This window comes from Equus asinus, chromosome 4, assembly GCF_041296235.1.
Source record: "Equus asinus isolate D_3611 breed Donkey chromosome 4, EquAss-T2T_v2, whole genome shotgun sequence".
Lineage (NCBI taxonomy): Eukaryota > Metazoa > Chordata > Mammalia > Perissodactyla > Equidae > Equus > Equus asinus.
Window position 1 is genome coordinate 115,489,878 of NC_091793.1, and position 6,365 is coordinate 115,496,242.

At 40.0% G+C, this 6,365-nt stretch overlaps 1 long non-coding RNA gene across 2 annotated transcripts in view; it reads right to left on the bottom strand.

Moving 5' to 3' along the window:
• The window catches only part of LOC139045196 (uncharacterized), a 38,680-nt gene extending 37,734 nt beyond the window's left edge, over positions 1-946 (bottom strand). For both annotated transcript variants that reach the window (XR_011503092.1, XR_011503091.1), the window contains exons 1-2: positions 777-946; positions 8-121 (exon numbers count right to left, since the gene is read on the bottom strand). This is a non-coding gene — a long non-coding RNA (uncharacterized lncRNA). The remainder of the gene's footprint in view (positions 1-7; positions 122-776) is intronic.
• Between the last annotated feature and the right edge of the window lie 5,419 nt (positions 947-6,365).

Genomic DNA, 6,365 nt, shown 5'->3' on the forward strand with positions numbered 1-6,365 from the left:
CCATTACCTTTTGTCAGATGTTTTCTCGAAGATCCGCTGCTTCTTTTTAATCACCTGAGAAGCAACACGGATGTGACAAGCTCCAGAATAAGTCTCATCCTTTCTTATCTGCATCTTCAGCCTAATGATGAAAAATAGGCTTCCATAAACTTGAAAAAGGCAGAGAAATGTTGCCAAAGTCATTATCCACTACTTTGAATTGGAAAGAAGAGATCTGTCCCTTTTAAGAAGAGTATTAATAAAGTATAAAGTAATTTTACAAAGCCTTCAGCGTTTCGTACGTGAAATAAGGGAAATTGCCCAGTGCTATCCAAAAGAAAAACAAAATACCTCATTTCCTACTCTCTGAAATCTACATCAGAATATATCCTCGATTTTTAATATCAAGCGGAGCGTTCAACTGACAGAAACAAGAGAGGATTATGCCTTGCCTGAAAGCTAATATTAAAATAATCTCTCCCTTTTTGATACCTTCTTCTCGTTTCTTTTTCCCTTTCCCACAAACAGCACTGTCACTGCCTAAATCAATTATTCTGGCATTGAGAAGTAGCTTCTATGTAGCTTCCAAGTCGTCAGCATGCTATTTGCCCCTAAATAGGCTGTGAGCTGCCGCTAAATGCCCGTCTGTCGCTCTGCCTGCCTGTGGCTAAATCTCCTAGAGCAAAATTGCAGGCTTTCTAGTGCTCAAAACCACACACCATCGTTGCCCATATTTGGCGATTCCATTACAGTAACAGTTTGAAGGAGCACCAAGTTTACAGCATTTTGGAGCAGACCTGAAGGAAGCTGCTGCACATGGATCATATGGATCTCTCCAGCCATTCTTGGAAAATCCACAGCTGTTCCCAGCTCCGCGCCCGGCGCGGGCAAGACGCAGCAGTAGATCTGGGCGCCACCTAGTGGACTCCGTTGATCCGGAGGAGTCGTCGAGAGACTGCAGGGGTTATACAAGATTCTGGGAACATCACTACAAAATAAAATTTTCTTCGAATTACAACGGAAGCAGTGGGGAAGGAGGCTTATCTAAAGACAAAAGAAAAGAACATGTATTCCTCAAATGACATGACTCTTACAGGAATTTCACAACTGGTTTTTCTTTTTTTTTTTTTAAGATTTTATTTTTCCTTTTTCTCCCCAAAGCCCCCTGGGGTACATAGTTGTATATTCTTCAGTGTGGGTCCTTCTAGTTGTGGCATGTGGGATGCTGCCTCAGCGTGGTTTGATAAGCAGTGCCATGTCTGTGCCCAGGATTCGAACCAACGAAACACTGGACCCCCTGCAGCAGAGCGCGCGAACTTAAGCACTCGGCCACGGGGCCAGCCCCTCACAGCTGGTTTTTCAATTCGAATTTTAAGTCTGAAATGTCAAACTGCGTCACTATTTATATATTTACTATGTGAAGGAAAATATGAAAAGTTTATTTTGCCAAAATATTACCCTTTTCCTATAACCTGCCAGATTGGGCACTGTACAGTTACATTTTGCCTTAAGAGTTTATAATTCAGTAAGCCAATCCAAATGGAATTGAATCCTTATTTTTCCTACCATCTAATAAATACGGGCGTCTTAAAGATGCTGTTTATAAAACACTCCACCAACTATTTCTCCCTTCTTCACCCCAACACCATTCATACCTAACATCTCCCAAAAGATGTCGTACCCCTTCCCCCCTCTATTCTTTGCACACACGTATTTTCTAGATGAAAAGACTCTAACTTTTTTCTTGGTAAAGCTGTCTATTACTCAGTTTAAGATCAAATTCAAAATACTGCTCCTGCAAAGTGGTACCTCAGACTGATCCACAATCACTTCCTACCTTACATTTCCAAATATGTCTTATTTAATGTTGCCACTTGTGCATGATTTCCTAATTCCTTATCTCCACCAATAGTACTTTTGTGTGCTCCACAGCCTGTACCGCAGTCGAGGAGCCTATTAAATGTTGAATAAATAGCTGTGACATAAGTAGATGACTGTTTCCGTCAAGGTCTGTTAATAAATTCTCTGGTTATTCTGCCGTTTTTGATGGGTTAACCACATCAACAATAACTAACATTTATTGAGCTTTACTAAAGCAGGCTCTATGTTAAGTACTTATACGTTCTCTGACCGGATGCTCACAACAGCCCTGTAAATTGAGGACTGCTATTACCCTGATTGTATACTTCAAGAAAGCTGAGTCTGAAAGGTTAAGAAATTCACCCAGTTGACACAGGTAGGGAGGGGCAGAGCTAGAACCCAATCTCGGTCTGTCTTCAGAGCCTATACTCAGTCCGAACCACAATACCACACTGTGTCTATCTTCTTTGTTGTTATTAAATATATGACACACTGCGATCTTATTACTGGTTGTATTATGTTTCGATGATTCACTTTACAAAAATTAGTTATTTTCTCCCATGCAAAATCAGTCATTTTAGATAGCTGCTAAAATTATTCAAGTTGTTCATATTTTTTACCATGTTTGGTCTTCAAAGAATGAGCTTACTATAATCAAAAGATTTGTGCAGAGGAAGGAAAAGAAATCACTTTGCTGATCAAAGGACTGATGTAGGAAAATATGTGAGCTGACTGCATTTAGCTAAGACTGCAACAATGAAGTGGAAGAGCTAGGGGAAATGGGAGATCTGGTAATAACTGTTTCTTTGTTTTTTCAGTTCACCTGACCTCTTTCAACATTTTAATTTAGAAATGCTCCTCGTGGTCCTCAGGCGCAGCCTCATGAGTAAGCAAATCAGGAATCCCACAGGAACCACCTGTGGGATTTCATTTCAAGGGAATTGCAAAGGGCTCCCAACCCCCTAAAATATTTAAAGAGGTCTAAAATTGCATTCTTAGAGCTTCTTGCCTTTGACTTAATCAAAAAAAGGGATAACACTGTCATAATCACTCAAAACTGGAAATAACCCACATGTCCCTAAACAATAAAATGGATAAATAACATAGTACATTCATACACTGAAATACTATTCAGCATTGAAAATGAATGCATGAATGCCACACACAACAGAAAATATCATTTTGAGCAAAAGAAGCAAGACATAGAAGAATACACATAATTTCACCTACGTAAAGTGGCAAAACTAAACTCTGTTGTTTAGAGATGCATGACTCAGATGGGAAAACCACAGAGAAATGCAAGGAAATACTGCCACCAAAGTCGGGCGAGTGGTTGCCTCTGAGAGGAGGGGGAATGGGATGGGGAAGGAGACACGGGCAATCTCTGGAGGTCTGGCACTGCTTCATCAAATTGTACACTCATGATGTGTTCACTTTGCTGTCTGTATGTGATATTTCATATTAAAAATGTAAAATAAGCACATCCGATGCTCATTCCAAAAATGCGTCAAGAAAAAAACACATTAAGCTTTATCCGTCATTTATGTTTTGGTGAGAATAAGCTTATCAGGTCTAAGATTGCAGGCAGACTTGGGAGGAGAAGAGAAAAGAGCAAGCATGAAGACTAGAAATTCTAGAAGAGGGTAGGGGTTGGATTATGAGCTCTGGGATCAGACCTGGATTGGACCTGGAGCCCGGCTACTTGCCAAGTGGGACCTTGGGCTGGTGTATAAACCTCTCAAACCCTCCACTCTCCACCTAGAAAATGAAGATCACAGCAGGCCCCCGGCATCATGGGGTCATTACAAGGCTTACGTGATGCACTGGTTTTCAGTAATTGCCTAATAAGTGTTTTTTTATTTCCCTGAGATTGGAAGTAGAGGAGGAAATCACTACAGGAAGTAGAAAAGGAGAAAACTCAGAGACTGTACTCACTGTGTCTCCTTTCCACTCATCCCTGGTCACTCCTCAACCCCACTGGCTTCCTCGTGAACCACCCACCTGAGACTGCTCCAGCCAGGGTCACCAGGGACCTTCTTGTTACTGAACCCAACAAACATCCTTTTCTACATCATTTCACACTGTTGACTGTTCCTTCCTCCTTCGAATTTTTCTTCTCTTGGTTTCTTCAATAACCTGAGCTGTCCCCTTCCCGCCAAATCCCTACTGCTGACCATGGTCAGGCCCTTGTCATTTCCCTCCTGTCCTCCAACACCCTCCTAACTGGTCCTCTCCAGTGTGGCCCCTCCCCAATCCTCTCCCCACACTGTAGCCGGAGTGTTCATCCTAATATGTAAATCTCTTTTACACATTAAGCCTCTTCCCCAGAGCCTTCATATGAACCTCTACAATCCTTAGCCCTGGAAGACCTGGTCAGTCTGTCGGTCTTCAGGCTCATCTCTAGCCATGCTAACCTACTCAAATTCATTTGGACCCTCTTGCCTTTATACTGCCTGCTGTCTCTGCCTAGAAGGCCCCATCCTCTCACCTCGCCTTTCATCATATTGCCGGACTCACTTATACATCTTCAAAACTCAGGACAAGTCTCCTTCCCACCCACCACCCACCCTTTCTAGATACATATCTTGCTTTGTAATCAGTAAAATCCCCCAATCATTCTTGAACCACTGCACTATTTGTGTGATAGTCTATGTCCTCATAAGACTATAAACTCCTTAAAGGCAGGCACTATTTCTTACACATCTTTGTAACCACCACCCAACCCAGTGATGAACAAAGACCTAGTTAAGTGAATTAATGACCCAGGTTAAAAATCGATGCTTACTTCACAGTTTTACAGGACTACCATTCCATCTCTTCTATTGTAACTCTCTCACCCACTCCTTCTCCTAAAGGAAAAGGGAGTTATATATCCTATCTTTGTCCCTTAATCTCTGTCTTCTAACATTTCTTGGTCTTGTCATAATTATTACATTATTTCCACACCATATTTAACTAATTTAAAACTTTACAGGTAAATTAAACTTTTCTGATCTTGTTCACTACGCTGTGTGGGCAGTTGGACAGCCCTGGGGTTAAACCCTGGCTTTACCACTAACTAGCCATGGGACCTGGAATAAGACACTCAACCCCAAGTTTCTTTTCTCACCTATAAAACAAGGGTAAAAATATCTAACGCATGGCTTTCTTGTGAAGTTAAATGAACTAAAGTACGCAAATCACTTAGCACATTGCCTAACACAAGTAAGTATGCAATAAATATTATCTATTATCATTAATGCACAATTAAGACAGTTACTTTGCAGACTATAATTTGTTAATCATTCATTAAAGTGCTCTGCACTTTTCAAAACTGAGTCACCTTGATTTTAAGATTAAGGCCTTAACGAGAGAGAGAGAGATCTCAAAGGGAAAAATACCTGAAACATACAGTTGTATTATATATTTTTAACAGTATAACTACCTTGCTTATTTTATAACTAAAAAAAAAACTAGAATGAAAATATAAGTAGATTCCACTCAGTAAATGCTAGATTTTCACAGTGGAAATCTACATCTTTTATTAAACACACATTAATCATATATGTTATTCACTGGTGAAACACACTTTAAGTACATAACATGAAAAATCCAATACCACAAAACTTAACCTTTGCTATTCCTAGCTTCTGTGCTCAATATTGCAATTCAAATCTTGTTAAATTTAAAATGATGCTGGGGCCGGCCCTGTGGCCGAGTGGTTGAATTCACGTGCTCCGCTTCGGTGGCCCAGGGTTTTGACAGTTCGGATGCTGGGCTCGGACACGGCACTGCTCATCAGGCCATGCTGAGGCGGCGTCCCACATAGCACCACCAGAAGGACCCACAAGTAGAATATACAACTATGTACTTCGGGGCTTTGGGGAGAAGAAGAAGAGGAAGAAAAGAAAATTTAAAAGATGGTTTTGAAGACTGCAATAAAAACAGAAAACTAGAAACGAAAGAAAACAATTGATTCAATAGAACCATCTAAGGACACTTGAATGGCCTTTGTAAATATGAGGACAAGAGCTTTGGGATTCCCGATCTTTATTTATACTAAAGGCATATTATATACTTGTATTTTAAAAATCACTAATCTGAAAGCAAAGAGTCTGTTTGTTTTATCTACAAAACTTACTTTCCCTCTCCCATTGCCCCCCAAAAAAGAAACACCCAATGTAAGCTACTTTATTCAAAAAGGAGAATCTCACGACAATAGGATTATTATGACAAGCATTTTCCATGCTTTATTCTTCATGCCCCAAATGACATTAGTAAGATAAGACATTTTAAAAGTCAATAGCGCTTATTTTGAAGTTTAAGCTATCATGTTAAAAAAAAAAAGTCATTTCCTTAAACAGGAAATGTATTAATAATGGCACAAAAGACAGTAAAGTCATACTAAAGAGTACAGTATTTCCCTTCAAAAAGAAAATAATATCCTTATCCTCAAAGGGTAGTAATTCTTTAATGTAGTTACTTGAAGAATAAATACAGGAGAGAAAAGAATCTTGGCACCCTTCATCTCACATTTGCATATAGTT